The 17290-nt window shown below is 49.9% G+C and overlaps 1 long non-coding RNA gene and 1 pseudogene across 1 annotated transcript; one reads left to right on the forward strand and one right to left on the reverse strand.

The window, feature by feature from the left end:
• Positions 1 to 2581: 2581 nt before the first annotated feature.
• LOC102147288 (tubulin beta-8 chain-like) lies at positions 2582 to 3769 on the forward strand (annotated as a pseudogene).
• A 5442-nt stretch (positions 3770 to 9211) lies between these two features.
• On the reverse strand, positions 9212 to 13390 carry LOC141408159 (uncharacterized). The gene is made up of 2 exons (XR_012421006.1): positions 13034 to 13390; positions 9212 to 12839 (listed from the first exon to the last, which is right to left on the reverse strand). It is a non-coding gene; the product is annotated as an uncharacterized lncRNA (long non-coding RNA).
• Positions 13391 to 17290: the final 3900 nt, after the last annotated feature.

Here is a 17290-nt window from a genome sequence, read left to right on the forward strand (position 1 = left end):
TGAAAGTCTTTATGTTAAGTGAAATAAGTCAGGCACAGAAAGACAAATGTCACATGTTCTCACTTATTCGTGGATGCTAAAATTCAAAACAATTGGTGTCATAGAGATAGAGAGTATAAGGATGGTTACCAGAGGCTGGAAAGGGCAATGAGGGAACAGAGGGATAGTGGGGATGCTAAATGGGTAAAATAAAATGGTCAGAAAGAATGAATAAGACAGTATTTGATAGCACAACAGAGTGATTATAGTAAAAAATAATTTAACTTACATTTTAAAAACCTAAAAGAGTCTAATTGGATTGTTTATAACACAAGCTATAAATGCTTGAGGGGGTGGATACCCCATTTTTTATTATGTATTACTCACTGCATGCCTGTATCAAAGTATGTCATGTACCCCCATAAATATATACACCAACTATGTACTCACAAAAATAAATTAAAAACTGAAATTAAAATTAAAACCAAAGGGAGGAGAGTATAATGAGGAATGTGTGACCCACGACTTGAACCAGATTTTCAGGTTAACTTTGGAATGTCCTTATCCAAGAGGAGGAGTCCATTTAGTCAATAGGAGCTTAGAAAATAATTTTTAGTTTATTCGTGGAAAAAAGGATTTTTAATCCTGAGCCATAACTCTCAGTCAATCAATCCCTGCAGGGAACCCTGTTCTTTACTCTGGAGATAAACACTATTTTTCTTTTCCACTGAATAACACCACATTTCAAAATGGGGGAAAATATCTTGAAACGAAGAGGTACAGCCTCATTAAATTTGATTTGGTTTCAATTGTAATTAATTTAATCACATGTGTTCTAGAGTTTGTCCTCAGTCTTCTCCTACTTTAGGCCCACGATCTGTTGAATTTGCTCAGCTCCCTGCTCAACAGCAGGAAATCAGTTTGAATTATTTAAAAACCTCATTGTGGCTGGGAGCGGTGGCTCATGCCTGTAATCCCAGCAATTTGGGAAGCCAAGGTGGGCAGATTGCTTGTTGTCAGGGGTTTGAGACCAGCCCAGCAAACAGCCTTTCCTAACCACAGATCTCCTAATAGAGGAAAGCACTCATCAATTACAAAAATATGTCCTCAATCTAGGGCAGGTGCAAGGCACTCTGTGAGTATGGAAACTAGAGTCCTCCCCTCCCACATGGGAGGAAAATTCAGTTTCGGGTCAGCTAGGGATTTAGTCTTAGTAAAGACGTGGGAGGAAGTTCTCCAGCTGACCAGCTTTCCCCAACGTGGAAAGGACCACAGCAGGGACACCTGAGCTCCTCAACAGACGTTCAACGCCAAGGGATGCACAGGTGGGTACACCTGTGTGCAAGTAAAGCTGTTGCTTATTCTGGGAGCCCGATGCGAGGCTGGGGGAGGTGGGCGCGGGGCTATTTCAGCGTTGGCGGAGCGCGGGCTGGGTCACTGCGCGTCTACTCCGCCTCCTCGCGTTTCTCCTGCCGCCCTGATCCCGCCTTAGCCTTGAGGGAGATCGTGCTCACGCAGGCCGGGCAGTGCGGGAATCAGATCGGCGCCAAGGTTGGCAGCCGGGGCTCTGAGGGCCCAGCTCAGGCCTCCGGGTGGCCAGGGAAGATGTTGGCAGTGGTGGGGACGGGGGCAGGTCCCTGCCGGGGACGCGGTGGGACTGGGCGGCTGGCGAGGCGGCCGGGGTGGACCCCAGGGACGCGGCGGCCTAAGGATGGGGGTGGGGGTAGGAGAGGAGCTGGGGCGCCCCCGTGGCTCAGCCCTGGCCTGTCCGGCCCCTCCCGTCTCGCAGTTCTGGGAGACGATCTCTGATGAACCCGCCATTGACTCCAACGGCACCTATCAAGGGGACATCCATGGGCAGCTGGAGCGCATCGACGTGTACTACAACGAGGCCTGCGGTGAGAGCCCCGACCTTCCCCACCGCCCTCCTGGGAACGCGGCCCTCCCCTCGCTCATGCCCTCCCGCCCCTCTCGGGTGGCAGGTACGTGCCCCGCGCTGTGCTGGTGGATCTGGAGCCGGGCACCCTGGACTCTGTGCGCTCGGGGCCCTTCGGGCAGATCTTCAGGCCGGACAACTTCATCTTTGGTGAGCTGTGGGCGAGGACTGGGGTGAGGTTCCTCAGCCGCTCAAAATCTAGGAGTGCCCCAAGGTCGTCGCCGTGGGAACTGTAGAGCCAGGGTCCCTGAACACCCTCCTATCATCCCGGTCGCTCCATCTGCCTCCTGAACGGGCTTTGGGAGGAAGGCCCAGGTGTCTCCTCAAGGTGAAGAGCTACTGATGTGAACTCCCTGCAGGGAGCTGAGCTGGGGCTGTGGCTACTGCCTTCCCTGAAAATGGGCAGGAGCCACCTGCAGCGAGGTCTGTCAGCCTGTCTCAGGTTTGACTCCTGACTTAATTTCTAACAGGGGAGGCTGCTGCCCTGTAACTCTGGGGGAGGGAATTTCATTTGCTCCACCTGTAGGGAGAACCGTGTGCTCATCTCACGTGACACTTGGCCCTTTTTGCATTATGGTGACCACTGATGACCGTATACCTGGCCATCGAGTGACTGGCTGTACTGTCTTACAGGTCAGTGTGGGGCCGGAAACAACTGGGCCAGGGGGCACTACACAGAAGGCGCGGAGCTGGTGGACTCGGTGCTGGATGTTGTGAGGAAGGAGGCTGAGAGCTGTGACTGCCTGCAGGGTTTCCAGCTGACCCACTCCCTGGGTGGGGGGACGGGGTCTGGGATGGGTTCCCTTCTGCTCAGTAAGATCCGGGAGGAGTACCCAGACAGGATCATGAACACATTCGGCATCCTGCCCTCGCCCAGGGTGTCAGACATGGTGGTGGAGCCCTACAACGCCACCCTCTCCGTCCACCAGCTCATAGAAAATGCAGACGAGACCTTCTGTATAGACAACGAAGCGTTATACGACATCTGTTCCAGGACCCTGAAACTGCCCACGCCCACCTACGGTGACCTGAACCATCTGGTGTCTGCCACCATGAGCGGGGTCACCACGTGCCTGCGCTTCCCAGGCCAGCTGAATGCTGACCTGCGGAAGCTGGCCGTGAACATGGTCCCGTTTCCCCGGCTGCATTTCTTCCTGCCTAGCTTTGCCCCTCTGACCAGCCAGGGCAGCCAGCAGTACCCGGCCCTGTCCGTGGCTGAGCTTACCCAGCAGATGTTTGATGCTAGAATATGATGGCCATGTGCAACCCCCATCATGGCAACTACCTAACAGCGGCTGCCATTTTCAAGGGTCCTATGCCCATGAGGGAGGTGGATGAACAAATGTTCCACCTCAAAAATAAAAATAGCAGGGACTTCGCTGACTGGCTCCCTGACAACGTCAAAACATCTGTGACATCCCACCCTGGGGGCTAGACATGTGAGCCATCTTCATTGGGAACAACACGGCCGTCCAGGAACCCTTCAAGCGTGTCTCAGAGCAGTTTACAGCAATGTACTGGTGCAAGATCTTCCTCCACTGGTACACGGGTGAAGGGATGGATGAGATGGAATTTACCCAGGCCAAGATCAACGTGAACGACCTAGTGTCTGAGTATCAACAGCGTCAGGATGCCACGGCGGCGGCGGCGGCGGCGGAGGCGGAGGAGGAGGAGGCGGCGGCCTAGAACTTTCCTTTTCTAGGTAAAGGGGGGAAGCAGTGTGGATTCTTTACTGTGTTCTGACTGCCATGTGTCACTACGCACTTGTTCGTTTGTGTCTTCACCTCTCCTCCTGTTGCATTTCAAAGCATTTTCATAGTATATGATTTTGCCTAATAAAGTATTCTTATTGCATCGGGCTTCATCTCCAACTTCTTTCTATGGACCCCCCTCCGGCTACTGCTGCCAGGTGCGCATGGTTGTCCTGCAAGGCTGAAGCTGTCTGGGTTTATCACACGCCCAGGAACAAGCATTCCAGTGACTCCAGGAGGGGTCTGCATGGGCTGTGGACATGGCAGGCAGGCTTCATAGGAACTTGGGGATGCCCTGGGCCTTGGGCGGCTGCGTAGTGGAAAACCTGGTCCTGAAGGCAAGCCTTGGCTTATCCCATGTTCCAGACTTCTAGGGGACCAGCTGGCCCTCTGTTTCTGCAACTGTAAAAGTGGTCCGTGATCCTGGTGGGCAATGTCCCCAAAGTCCCATCCCAGCATAGAAATGTGGTCAGGCTCTGAACCAGCAATGAAGGGTGGGCAAGCAGGACCCCAGCCGCTCCATCACCATGACGGCCTGGGTGTGTTTGTGTGGCCTCATTCTCTTGAGGTGGGCGTGGGATATCTGGCAGGGACTAGTGGGCAGGAATCAAGCCCAGCGTATACTCACATGCACTGACCCCTATGTAGAAGGGGATTAGGTCCTGGGGGCCATAGATGGTGGTTGCTGGGCCTGTGTGCTCGGGGCAATCTCTCCAGAGGCACAGATGGGGTTTCTGAACAGGACCTGGGGAGACGGGCAGGTGCTCACATGCTGCTTCCCCCAACTGGCAGCCAGTGAGAGAAACGCCCGAGTGGAGGTCTGACCTGCCCAGTCTGGAGGGCTGGGGCTCTCTGGAAAGGTGGCTACTGCGTACTGTCTGTGTCTCCCTGTCCCCCTCTCCAAAACTTCAGGGCAAAAATAACCCAAGATTGTCAGGATGAGACTTGTGGGGATAGGTCCTTTAGCCTGGCAAAGTCTCCTCCCCAGGCTTCTCGGGGAGCCTGGACTTCAAAGCCTGCTTTGGGGAAGTTGTCAAATAAGAGGTGTGTGTGTGTGAGCTGGTGCCGGGCAGCATGCATGGACAGTGGTTTTCTACCTGGGTCTTGTAGAACTTGTCCATGGCCTGTGTGATGGTCTATTGGTAATTCCCACCCTCACCCCCATCACACAGATAAGATGAAGCCAGCATGGCCTGGGGGTGGGCCCATGTACAGGTTCCACCCCAGGTCCCCTGGGCATACCCACCTGCCTCCGACGTGTCGGGGAAACAGGTGAGGCCCCTTTTTATTATCTGAATGTTGGCAATGGTCTATTGCAGCCAAATGGGAACGGGCAGGCAGGAGAGTGCCTCATCTCTAAAGAAGTGGCTCCTGGAAGCAGCTGGGAGGGGGCAGAGGTCCCTCATACTCCCCCAACCTGCTCTCAGAGCAGGAAAAGGGGCCTCTGTGACAGCCCTGCTCAGTGACTTTCACTGTCTGAGGGGTGTCCTTGCCCAACCCAGGTGCATACCCATCTGAGATGGCCTTGCATGGACCTGGTTGGGAAGGTTCAGCTGCAGCAACCACTGGAACCTGCCCACACCTAGTGTCTCCACTCACGCGTGGGGCTAGATGTTCCTCCCTCCTGTAGTGGTGCAGCCAGAGTGGCAGAGGGCGCAAGTCACTGCTGCAGTTTCCACCTGGGTCTGAGTGGCGGTCAGGCTTGGTGCCCATGTATTTCCCAATTACCTGGTTCCATCTGGGGACTTCATGGACAGGAGTGGTGCTTTTCTAGGCCTCTTTTCCATATGCCAGTTACAGCCCCAAGTTTCCCAAGTTTCTGGAGCCCCTCTTCCAGCCTGGCAAGCGTGGCGGGTTGTAGGGGAAGGACATCAAGCCTACAGGCAGCAGAACCTGTCTGGGTATGTTCTCTACCCCTGGAGGCCACTGGTTGTTTACCTCTTTGGGTGAGAGTCGGCTTAGGATCTCAACATTCTTGAAGGACTTCAGAACTGTACAGGCAGGGGCCCAGGAGGGAGCAGGGGCTGAGACTGGCAGCTAACCAGTGTAGTGGGGTTGTAGGGCTCAGTTTGGTCTTGCAGGAAATTCAGGGAGGCTTGGATTTGCTGAAGCTCTAGACAAGCTTGGGCTTGGATATGGAAACAGCAGGGAGCTGGGGCCCTTCTGCATGCTGGAGTCTGAGTAGTTGCACCCTGGTGCACCCGCAGGTGTTCCCCACTTGGAGCACAGCTGTGGATAGAAGCCGGGAAAGCTGTGGAGGGAAGAGGAGGAGGCAGGAGTCTCAGGGCAGCCCCAACAGCCAGGCAGGGCCTCTGCAACCGAGAGGCAGATCCAGCCTGTTGGCCACTTAGCAGCTACTTGGTCAGCTGCAGATCACCTGACCTCTGCTCACCAGTAGATGGGGGTTGCAGAATCACTTTCCTTCTGGGACTTCTGAAGCGGCACACACCACATGCTGAGAAAGCCCGGAACTCAGGCAACTTCTCTAAGAGCACCACATCATATTAACATCTGACCTGTACAGGACACCACCAAATCTCCCCATCCCTCATTCCAACTGAAGGAAAGGGAGTCTCTGTCCTAGGGGAGCAAGTACAAGCATATCTATGCAGTGGGCACATGGCCCAGGTTGGGGCAGTGGATCAGGGAAGCACCAGCAGTTGAGGACCATGTGGAGAACCACTACTGGCCAAGCATTCCCAACCTGACAGCAGAACAAGAGTACAGCAGAGCTGAGGTGAACTTGGCAGAGAACTTTTGAGACCATGAAGGCAGCCAACACTTCCAAGTCATCACAACCTGCTTCTCCCATAGATTTATTGTAGACCAACTCAACCATCTCCATGTCAACAAGAAATGGTCCTCACTCTGAGCCATCACCCTTAGATTTAGATCATGGGGCTGTTCTGTCTCTATTATGGAATTGAAAAGCTTTAATTTCTACAAAAATGTAAGGTTTTGGGCCACAGCCTTATTAAAACAAACAAATATGAGCATAGTGGTCCACATATGAAATATCTGGGGCCTAAACAACCTGCTACTTGGAAGTATAATCATCGTCTTTTTGTTCGTTTCTTTAGCCTGGTAGGACAATATCAGAAATTTCCTTGGTCATGGAGAATATAAAACATAGTTTGAACAAAAGCAACAATAAAGCTACAAACTATTTTTTGGTGTATTTGCTTAAGTATAAGATAGCTGATTGGGGCTTTATCATGTAACATTTGCTTAGTTTTCATTAAGTTTGCTAAGCTTGAATTGTGAATAAAGATATGGCTGATTCATATTGTAATTAAACTGCACATTGACATAAACTGTACATTGAAAGTTGCACATTGTCATCCAAAATAATACTTAGGTAAAGCCAAAAATACGATAAACCAATGTCAAGGAACCTACCCTAAAATAAAAATATAGTTAACGTGGAATTGCAAAACTAGAATGGGAGAAACATTTACCCATAAAATCTTGTTTGGAACATTTATATAACACTAGAAAATAATTTTTCTAAATAACCACAATGTTCAACTGTGACTGTGCGTCTGTGAAGAGCAGGCATTCTGAATCATTGCCCTGTGCTGTGTGGTAGTACAATTTTACAGAATGAACTACAATAATTAATAAAATTAATGGGAAAATTTTGATGAATAAGTATTTACACTATAAATATTTATATTATTAATATATTGGTGCTATTATTTCACAAAATAAAAAAGCTGTAATACAGCCTTTAAAAGCAAATAATAGCCTTACATTTCTAAATAAAGAAAAAATATAAATTTTGTGAAATACGGTTAAGAGTAATTGACAAAATAAAAATTGGGGCATAAATTATATTATAGTTTGGGTAGAGGTTGAAAAAAGTGGATGAAAATTTTAATGAGCCCTTTTTGCCTGCACTAAACTTAATCTTATAGGTGAACATTATAATATATATAGGGTACCTACCAGCTATCTAATTTACTTTTTACACAATGTATAAATCCTAGCCTATTGTTCTTAATGTCTGAACCTGAAATAACACACAAACATACAAGAGAACAAAATAAGGAAGAAATGTATGGAGACAGTGACATTATCAAGATGGTGGGATGGGGGTCCCTATTTTTATATTCCCCTGCAGGAATAAAAACTGGTCAGCCATCCATCTACCAAAGTAACTTTATGAGAGAGCCAGGCACAGTGGCTCGTGACAGTATCTCCTTCATTCAGGAGCTTGAGGCAGGAGGACTGCTTCAGGCCAGGAGATCAAGAACAGCCCGGGCAATACAGTGAGCTTCGGGATACAGGGCATTATAAAACCTTGCTAAAACCCAAGATCAAGAACAGTCCTTTTGAGAAGGCAGGGCCTTTGGTTAATAAGGTGTCAAATTATCCAAAGCAATCTGTAAGTTAACTCAAATCCCTACCAAAATCCCTGTCTCACTTTTTATAATAATAGAAAATGCAAGCCTACAAAGTAGGCTGAAAGGCCAAACCAATCATGAGGAATGAGAAAAAAGCTGGGGATATCATACTTGTGACCCACACAAAACAGTTCAAAAGTCACTGTTCGTAGATAACCTGGGGAAACCCTGCTAGGTACTCAGTGGAGCCACACATCTGCTATTAGGCCCTCCATATAGCAGAACCTTGCCCTAGTGCCTGCTCCACAGAACAAAGCCCTGTAACAATCCAGTCTGCCCAAAAACATGACAGGACTCACAACCACAAGTGCTCCTCGTAACAAGCCCGCTAAAGGTAAAACCCACTCCAGATTCAGCAGCCACCTTGTGACCCAGCTACAAGCCTTTTACTGCAAACCCAGTAAAGCTCTCATCAGCCTTGAGAACCAACAGATGAAGATCTTTACCTGCTGAAACCAGTTTATAAAAATGAAAAGAGGTGTTTGCTCCTTCAAATGCACAAACACCAATGCAGGTCTATATTACACCCATTCTAACGGTCCTATTTTAACATAGAACTGGAAGTCCTGCATAGAATAATTAAGTCCTACATCAAATAATTCAGCAAGAAAATCTAAAGATCCAAATGGAAAAGAAGAAAAAAAGTCATTGTTTGTAGATGACATAATCTTATGCATAAAAACATAAATAGTACATTTAAATAGTGCATTTAAACTAATAAATGCACTCAGTAAAGAAGTAGAATATACAATTAACATACAAATATCAGTTTTGTTTCTATATACTAGCAACAAACCAGTAAAAAAGAAAAAAAAATCTCATTTACAACAGCAACAAAATAGTAGACTTCTTAGCAATAAATTTAACCAGTGTGGTGAAAGATCTTTACAATAAAAAATAAAAGATATTGATGAAAAAATTAAAGAAGATACAAATAAATGTAAATATATTACATGTTTATGGATTAGAAGAATATTGTCTAAGTGATATATTATCCAAAGCAATCTGTAGATTAATTCAACTTCCTATCAAAACTCCTGTGCCACTTTTTACAGTAATAGAAAATAAAGTCTGCAATGTATATAAAACTATAAGAAATATTGAACGGCCAAAGCAATTAGGAGGAATAAAATAAAATCTGGGGACATTATACTTTATTATTTAAAACTACATTTCAAAACTACAGTAAACATAAGAGAATGGTATGTTTATAGGAACCAACATGAAAACCAGTGGAACGGAATACAGAGCCCAGAAGTAAATCTATGCATCTAAAGTTAATCTTTGACAAGGGCACTATGAATACACAATACAGACAGTGTAGCCTTTTCAATACTTGGTGCTGGGAAAACTGGACACTCGCAAGCACAATAATAAAATTAGATCACATTTCTTATGTCAGACACAAAAATTGACTTAAAATAAAGACTTAAATTTAATACATAAATCCTTAAGAGAAAATCTTTGAAAAAGCATATGAAAAGCTTCCGTCATACTGACCTTGGCAATGATTTTTTAAAATATGATATCACAAGTATAGCAATAAAACCAAACAAAGTTGTAGTGTATCAAACTGTTGTGCACAGCAAAAAATAAGAAAACCTTTAAGATGGGATAAACTATTTGCAAACCATATATGATAAGAGGTTAGTATTCAAAATATAGAAGAAAGTTACACAAATCAGAAGCAAAACAATAATAATAATACCCAACTAAAAAATGGGCAAAAGACTAAAGATTTTTAACAAACATATTCAAATGGCCAACAGTTGTGTAGAAAGCTGCTAAACATTACCATTCATCAGAAAATCACAAATCAAAATCATAATGAGATAGCACTTTACAGTAGTGAGAATGGCTAATATCAAAAGAAGAAATACGACAAGTGTTAACAAGGATGTGACAAAATATTTCTGTACAATCTTAATAAGTTGTAAACTGGAAGAGTCATTATGAAAATTAGCATGGAAGTTATTTAAAAAAATAGGACTATTGTACAATCCAGAAATTCCACTTCTGTCTATAAACAAAATAAAATCAGTATCTTGAAGAAATATCTGCACCCCTGTGTTCAATGCAGCATTATTCACAACTGTCAAGGATATTTTTTTTTTTTTAAATGACTTATCTGTAGATTCTGAATGGATAAGGAAAATGTGGTATAAATAGACAACCGAACATTATTCACCCATAAAAAAGAATGAAATTCTGCTCTTTCAACAACATGAACGGACCTGGGTACATTATGCTAAGCAAAATAAGCCAGACACAGAAAGACAAACGCTGTGTGTTCTCACTTAAATGGAGAATCTAAAAAGGCTGAACTCACAGAAGCAGAGAGTACAATGGTAATGACCAGGTCTGGAGCTAGAAAAAATGATAAGGTGCTTAAAGAGTACAAACTTTCAGTTATAAGATAAATAAGCTTTGGGGATCTAATGTATAGCTTTAAAATGTAGTTAATAGCAGCGTTGTGTATGCTTAAGATTTGCTACAACTGTAGGAGACCTCAAGTGCTCTCACTACAAAAAATAACCATGTGAGGTGACATAAACGTTCATCAACTTAATTGTATTAAACATTTTACAATATATACCTATCAAATTATTATAATGTACACAATACATAATTATGCAATTTTTATTGGTCAAAAAATTAATGTTATGTACACATGCATATATACACAAAAGTGTGTATATACAGGTATGTAAAACATACATATATATCAATGACATATCTTGTTATGTATATACTTGTGTGTATATATATACACACACACATACATATCAATGACACAGTCCTAGTAAGTTTCAAACTAAAGAAGAGAAAATTATAAAATGATGTGTGTGTGTGTGTATATATATATACACACACATACACACACATATCAATGACACAGTCCTAGTAAGCTTCAAACTAAACAAAAGAAAATTATAAAATGATAACTATTTAAAAATCAGGAAACAAATGGGAATTTAATACACGCTCAGCAATGTTCAAAGTTCCTCAATGGCAAAGTACGTGTTTTAAATGTAGAAAGTAGATACATTGAATCATATTACAGTTTAGGAATTAGGTACAGAGTGTTTACAGTATTAGCCTCAATACATACCAAAAAAACTTAAAATTTTGAAGTAAAATAACATTAGGTTTTATTATATGGGGCAGATGCTTAGTGTTCTGATAAAATTTTTGAGTATGAATTTCTGTAGAATCACAATGGAAACCTTCATAGGATATGAAATTATAAAGCAGAAAACATACAACATCTGGATGTGGTGTTTCTGGGATTTCTAAACCAAATCCCAATATCTCCCAATATCTCCACTACTCTCACACATTTTAGACAAGACTCAAAATGGAAATTAGAAAATGTTTAACATAGAGTTCCTTAAAAACCACAGACAGCCCCATGTCCTCAAAAGCAATAAAGGAGCAAGCAGCCAGGTCCTCCAGTCCCTTGTAAGCCATGCAAAGGGCTTTGATTTTGTTTGTAACCTGGAAGAATGATTGCTGAAGGGGAATTCCAGTCCTAGAGATGGAGGAGCCTGGGACAGAAGATGTCTGTCTCTACATGAGAACAAGAGAAAGAAACCAGGGCTTCTCAGAAACCATTTCCATTGGAGCATAGCTTCTCAAACCACACTTTAAGATCTGGCTTTCTCCTTAACTTTTGGACATCTCATCTGTATCATCCGCTTTATTCACTCCCACCTATTTGGATGTTTGGCTACTATCTCCTGTCTCCTCACACTCTGGGGCTTTTTCTTTTTCTCAAGGTAGGTGATAAGGTTTAGCTTAGAGAATAGCCAAGGACTCTGTATTAGAAAAAGTAATATGACTCATGCTGTGATTTTCCAATTACTACTTAGTACTGTGCTCAGTGAAAAAAAACAGAATATTATAAAAGAATCTAAACATTTAATACCAAATTCTGTTTCCTCACAGAAACGTTATGATATTTAAAAACCTTTCTAAATTTGTGGGTCCTTAGCTCCACGACCCAGTGGGGCTGAATCAAAACTTGGTGGTGGTTGGCTGAGCATGGTGGCTCACACCTCTGCAGGCAAATCACTTAAACGCAGGAGTTTGAGGCCAGCCTGGGCAAAACGGGGAGACCTAATCTGGGGGGTGGGGGGAGCGGGGAAGGTGGTGGTAATAGGAGGTGGTAATGCAATTATAAGGTGTGGACAACCATATTTTGTGCCTCTAAATTTCTGAAGTTACCACTAACCTAAAATTAAGGATACAGATCAACTGAAGAAAGAAAAAGATTTATGTCGAGATGAAGCCTCCTCGTGGGGGTCCGCAGCTGCAGCACCACGGCAGCAGCATCCCACCTCCTCCGACCCCCCGCAGCCCCACCAGAAGCCCGGGTCCAGCACGGGCGCTGCGGCAGGTACTCAACCCCGAAGGCGCAGGCGTGGGTTTCCTGCCGTCCAGGGTATCTTCCCGAATTACCTAATTCAATTCATTCATCCAGCGCCGCTGCAACCGTCCAAGCCAGGGGAAGGGGCAGCGGGTCCCACAGACGCCAGCCAAGACCTGCGCTCCAGAACCCGTGGGCTGCTTTCCCGGGGGAAGGATATTGTCTTCGCCCGCCACGAGGAAATCCGTCCCTGTGCACCCGGTTTCCCACTGCCACCGACTTCGTGTAAACTGCAGTCCCGAGGACAAGAGAGAGACCCAGGCCTCGGGCGGTGGAAGCGCTCAGCGCCAGGGCTCCCGCTAGCCAGACAGACGCGCGCACTCTACAAATCTCGGGGCCTACAGCACCAAGGAGACAGAAAGAAGCAAACAAAGGAAGGACCCTATGAAACGCACCCCCAAAACAACCAACGAATCCAGACACGTCTCAGGGCTTCGTTGATTTTCTCGCATGGGAGGCCCTGCCCCCCTGTTCTAGCCCGGTCCAAGCACCCTCCACCCTACCCCGGCCTGCTCAGTGGGGCGCTGTCTACCTGAGCAGAGCCTCCCTCTGCAAGGCTCTGTCGCTCTCGCTCGCCAGTTCCCTCACCCTCTCCCTTTCTCTGCTTCCCCCTCCACCTCGCGCTCTGCGGTCACCTTCTGTCTCTCTCAACCCCTCCATCCATCTCTCTCTCTCTCCCTCCCTCTCTCCCTCTCTCTCTCTCTCCCCCTCTCTCTCTCCCTCTCTATCTCTCTCCCTCTCTCTCGCCCTCTCTCCCTCTCTCTCTCTCTCTCTCCCCCTCTCTCTCTCCCTCTCTCTCCCTCTCTCTCTCTCCCTCTCTCCCTCTCTCTCCCTCTCTCTCTCCCTCTCTCTCTCCCTCTGTCTCCCTCTCTCTCTCTCCCTCTCTCTCTCCCCCCCTCTCTCTCCCTCTCTCTCTCTCTCTCCCCCTCTCTCTCCCCCCTCCCTCTCTCCCTCTCTCTCCCACTCTCTCTCTCTTTCTCTCTCTCTCTCTCTCTCTCTCTCTCTCTCTCTCTCTCTCTCCCCGTTTCTATCTCTCCATCCTGGTCTCCCTAGCTCTCTTTCAAGCTGTGTCTGTGTCTTTGTCTGTATGTCCGTGTGTGTCCGTGTGTGTGTCCGTGTGTGTGCACCTGCGTGTGTCCATGTATGTGTCTGTGTCTGTGTCTTTGTGTGCCCGCGCGCGTGCGCCCGTGTATATCTGTGTGTGTGTCGGGCTGGGTTTGCTCGTGGTGGTGTCGGGGTGTGTCTGGGTGTCCCGCAGCCCCTCTCTCCCGGGATCAGGCTGCCGGCTCTAGTGCCAGCGCGGGGCCAAGCAGAGCCTCCCCACCCCCCTGCTCACGGGCCGGGTCCTCTTGGGGACAAGCGACGGTGGTGGGGGCGTGGTGAGAAAAAGGGCCCGCGGGGCTGGGCCGGCTGTGCGTCCCCGGACAGCCCCTGCGGCTCTGGGTGGATGGGGCAAGAGGGGGCCTTGCAGGAGGGGCGGCGAGGGATCCAAAACAATGTTTCCGCGGCAAGTCGGAGGACCGGAGGGGATCCCAGGACCGTGACCCCTGGGCCCTGACGCCTCGGAGCACACCCCGTCCTGAGCCGGCCCGATGTGTTGGAAGCTCGGGAGCTGGAGAGTCGGGGAAGGCCTGGAGCGTCTGCGAAAGGGAGACCGTCCGGAGAGCCCGGAGCCTGGGCAGGGGATGGAGGCATCACGGCCTGACGACGGATTCTTGTTTCCTGCAACAAGGGGAGTCTCCCTGTGGCCGGTTTGGAAACTGGAAAGGAGCGCGAAGACACGGTGCTGCTTTTCCACGCTTCCCTGGAGGTTTCTGGGTCCCCACAGAGCTCGGGAAACAAACTGTCAACACGATCACTCTTTCGGGGGCTGGAGACACGCGAGCAACAAGCCCCCTTGCAGAGGGCAAAGGAACGTGGGACCCGAAACCACGCTTCAGTCGGCCTGAGTGCGACTCCTGTGTGGCTGGAACTATCCGCCTGGCGCTCTGTTGCAGGCTCAACGTGGGGCTGTGTCATCTGTGAACCATGTGGATGAAAAACCGGCAACCACCGGAGTCTCGGCTTGTTGCTCTCTGGGCATTTTGCTCATTCCTTGGGAGACGAAATTCGTCTGAATCGCTCCGGGATGAAGTGACCCGGGCTGGCGATCCGGAGGGCCAGTGAGCGCCCCGCAGGCGGACATGGCTGTGAGCCGAGCACTCAGCCCGCACTGGGCACCCAACATTTTCCCGGAGTGCTGGGTCCTGTTGGTCCTGGAGGCAGAAGACCGCCTTGCTCTCTGCCTTCGTTTCTGTTTCTTGCTCCTTTTCTCCCTCTGTCCATCCTTCCCTCTGTTCTTCCTTCTCTCCCTCTCTCCCTCCCTCCCTCTGTTCTTCCCTCCTTCTCTCTCTTCCTCCATCCATACCTCCCTTTCTCCCTCCTTCCCTCCCTTTCTTCCTCTCCTTTTCTTTCCTTCCCTACCTCCATCCCTTCCAATGTCCCTCCGTTCATCCGTCCTTTCCTCCCTCCGTCCTTTCCTCCCTCCGTCCTTCCCTCCCACTTTGTCTCCATTCCTTTCCACATCTCTGCCCGGCCTCCCTCCCGCCTAGAAAGGGCAGAACCACGGTTTGCGCGAGATCGCGGGATCTACATGTAGTTGCCGGGCGCTCCACGTGACGCCGAGGAGACTGGCGGGGCACGGGTGGGCGAGTGAGGGTGGAGCGGGGAGGCAGAGGAGTCTAGCCGCGGAAAGGAGAGCAGGCCTGGCCGCTGCCCCGGCCTGTGTTTCGGGGGTGGAGCTCTCCGCCTGCCCCACTGAGGAACGCGGAGGGCGGGGCGGGGGTGCGCGGGGAGGGTTGCGAGCGGATAGGCTGAGAGCTCTGCCTGGGCTGGTCCCAAAGCAGGTCCCAAAGCCTGCTGCCTGCGGACCCGCGTAAGTGCAGTAGATGGCCGATCTCTGGGTACCTGGACGGGCTCTGATCCCCGGGATGCTCAGGAAAGAATGACAGCCCTCCTCTGTGTAGAGTCTCTCGCCGGACCTGGAACTCAGGATCCTAGACAGGTCGGCTGGAAGGGAAGAGACGCCTCTCCAAACCCAGACAGAGATTCACCGCGAAAGAGAGGCCACCGGCCTGCCCCCACCCCGCCCCAACCCCGCGTCCTGAAGCTCCTCCAGCAGAGCCGGGTGTTCTTCCTGGCTGAGGAGTGGTTCCAGCGGAGCGGGCTGTTCCACGTCCTTCAGCTCCCCCGGTGGCTCCGTTGCGAGGAAATGTTGTGCCTTTTGCTGAAATGCTGGGGTCGACAGGAGCTTTTAAAACAGGGCTGATGTGAGTGCAGAGGAACGCTCCGGCTCCTGGAGCGGTTGGGAGGGCGCCTGGATGGCTTGCATCTGCTTCTGCCACGCGGAGGCCTCCGTGGGCGCGGGCTGCGGAGGTAGATGTGCCTCGTCTTCGGGTTCCCACGCGCCCTGGCGACCCGGGGCCCCTGGGTCCAGCCCCAATACGGACTCATGTGGGACGTGTGCGGCGCGAGTACACCTTGGCCCTGTGACTCAGCCTGAGCGGGCCCAGGCTGTCGCATTGAGCAGGAGCCCAGAAGGTCGCCGTGCTGCGAGTCCTGATCCCCCTGCCATCTGTTAGGGTGCGGAGGTCACCCAGGCGTCTGAGGGTGGGACAGTGCCACTTCCGAAGGAGCCAGGGCAGCAAACCCAAAATCCCTGCGTGCCTGGGCAGGTTAGGAGATTCCTTCTGCCTGCGAAGTCTGGCTGGGCTGCAGCAGAGGAGCGACCCTTGCTGCCTGGCTCACGAAACCCCCCTGTTCCCCCTGTCTTTGTGTGAGTGAAGGTGACCAAGGAGGGAGGAGGGTAACACCCGCCGGGGCCGCGTTGCACAGGCCGCCTGCGTGCGCGGGTTCCCTGCCACCCTGGCCTGGATGCCTGGACCTTCGATTCTGACACGAAATCTGAATCCTGGACTCCAAAAGGCACGTCTCTTGGGCCAGTTAGGGTAGGAGTTCCGCTCAAAGCCCTGCCCCCACCCGGTCCCAACCCTGCATCCTAAATCTCCTGCAGCAGAGCCGGGTGTTCCTCCTGGCTGAGGAGTAGTTCCAGCGGAGCCGGCTGTTCCACGTCCTTCAGCTCCCCCAGTGGCGCCGGATCTAGCAAAGGTTGTGCCTTTTGCTGAAATTCTAGGGTCGACAGGAGCTCATCTACCAGGCTGGAGGGGAGTGCAGACGAGCGCTGAGTCTCCTGGAGCGGTTGGGAGGGCGCCTGGATGGCTTGCATGTGTGCTTGACGCTCGCAGGCCTCCGGGGTCGCAGGCTCCGGACTTGGAGGTGCCCCGTCTTCGGGTTCCCACGCCGCCCTGGAGACCTGGGGCTCCAGCCCCACCAGCGACTCCGCTGGGACGTGGGTGGTCCAGCACACCTTGGCCCTGTGACTCAGCTTGAGCGGGCCCAGGCTGTCCCACTGAGCACGCGCCCAGCAGGCTGCTGTGTTGCGGGTCCTGGTCTTCCTGTCATTTGTTGGGGGTGCGGGGCCACCGAGGAGTCTGAGGGTGGGACAGCCCCACTTCCGGAGGAGCCAGGGCACCGAACACAAAGCCCCGAGTGCAGGGGCAGGTTGGGAGATTCCTTCTGCCTGCGCAGCCTGGCTGGGCTGGAGCAGGGGGACTGCCCTTGCTCCCTGGCTCACGAAATCCCCCTGTGGGAGAGCCCCAGGAGCGCAGGGTATGTGGGGTGCGGGAAGCCCCGTTTCCCACGCCCGGGTGTGGGTGAACTCGATAGAGGAGGTAGGAGGGCAACACCTGCT

The sequence above is a fragment of the Macaca fascicularis genome, chromosome 12, assembly GCF_037993035.2.
Source record: "Macaca fascicularis isolate 582-1 chromosome 12, T2T-MFA8v1.1".
Classification (NCBI taxonomy): domain Eukaryota; kingdom Metazoa; phylum Chordata; class Mammalia; order Primates; family Cercopithecidae; genus Macaca; species Macaca fascicularis.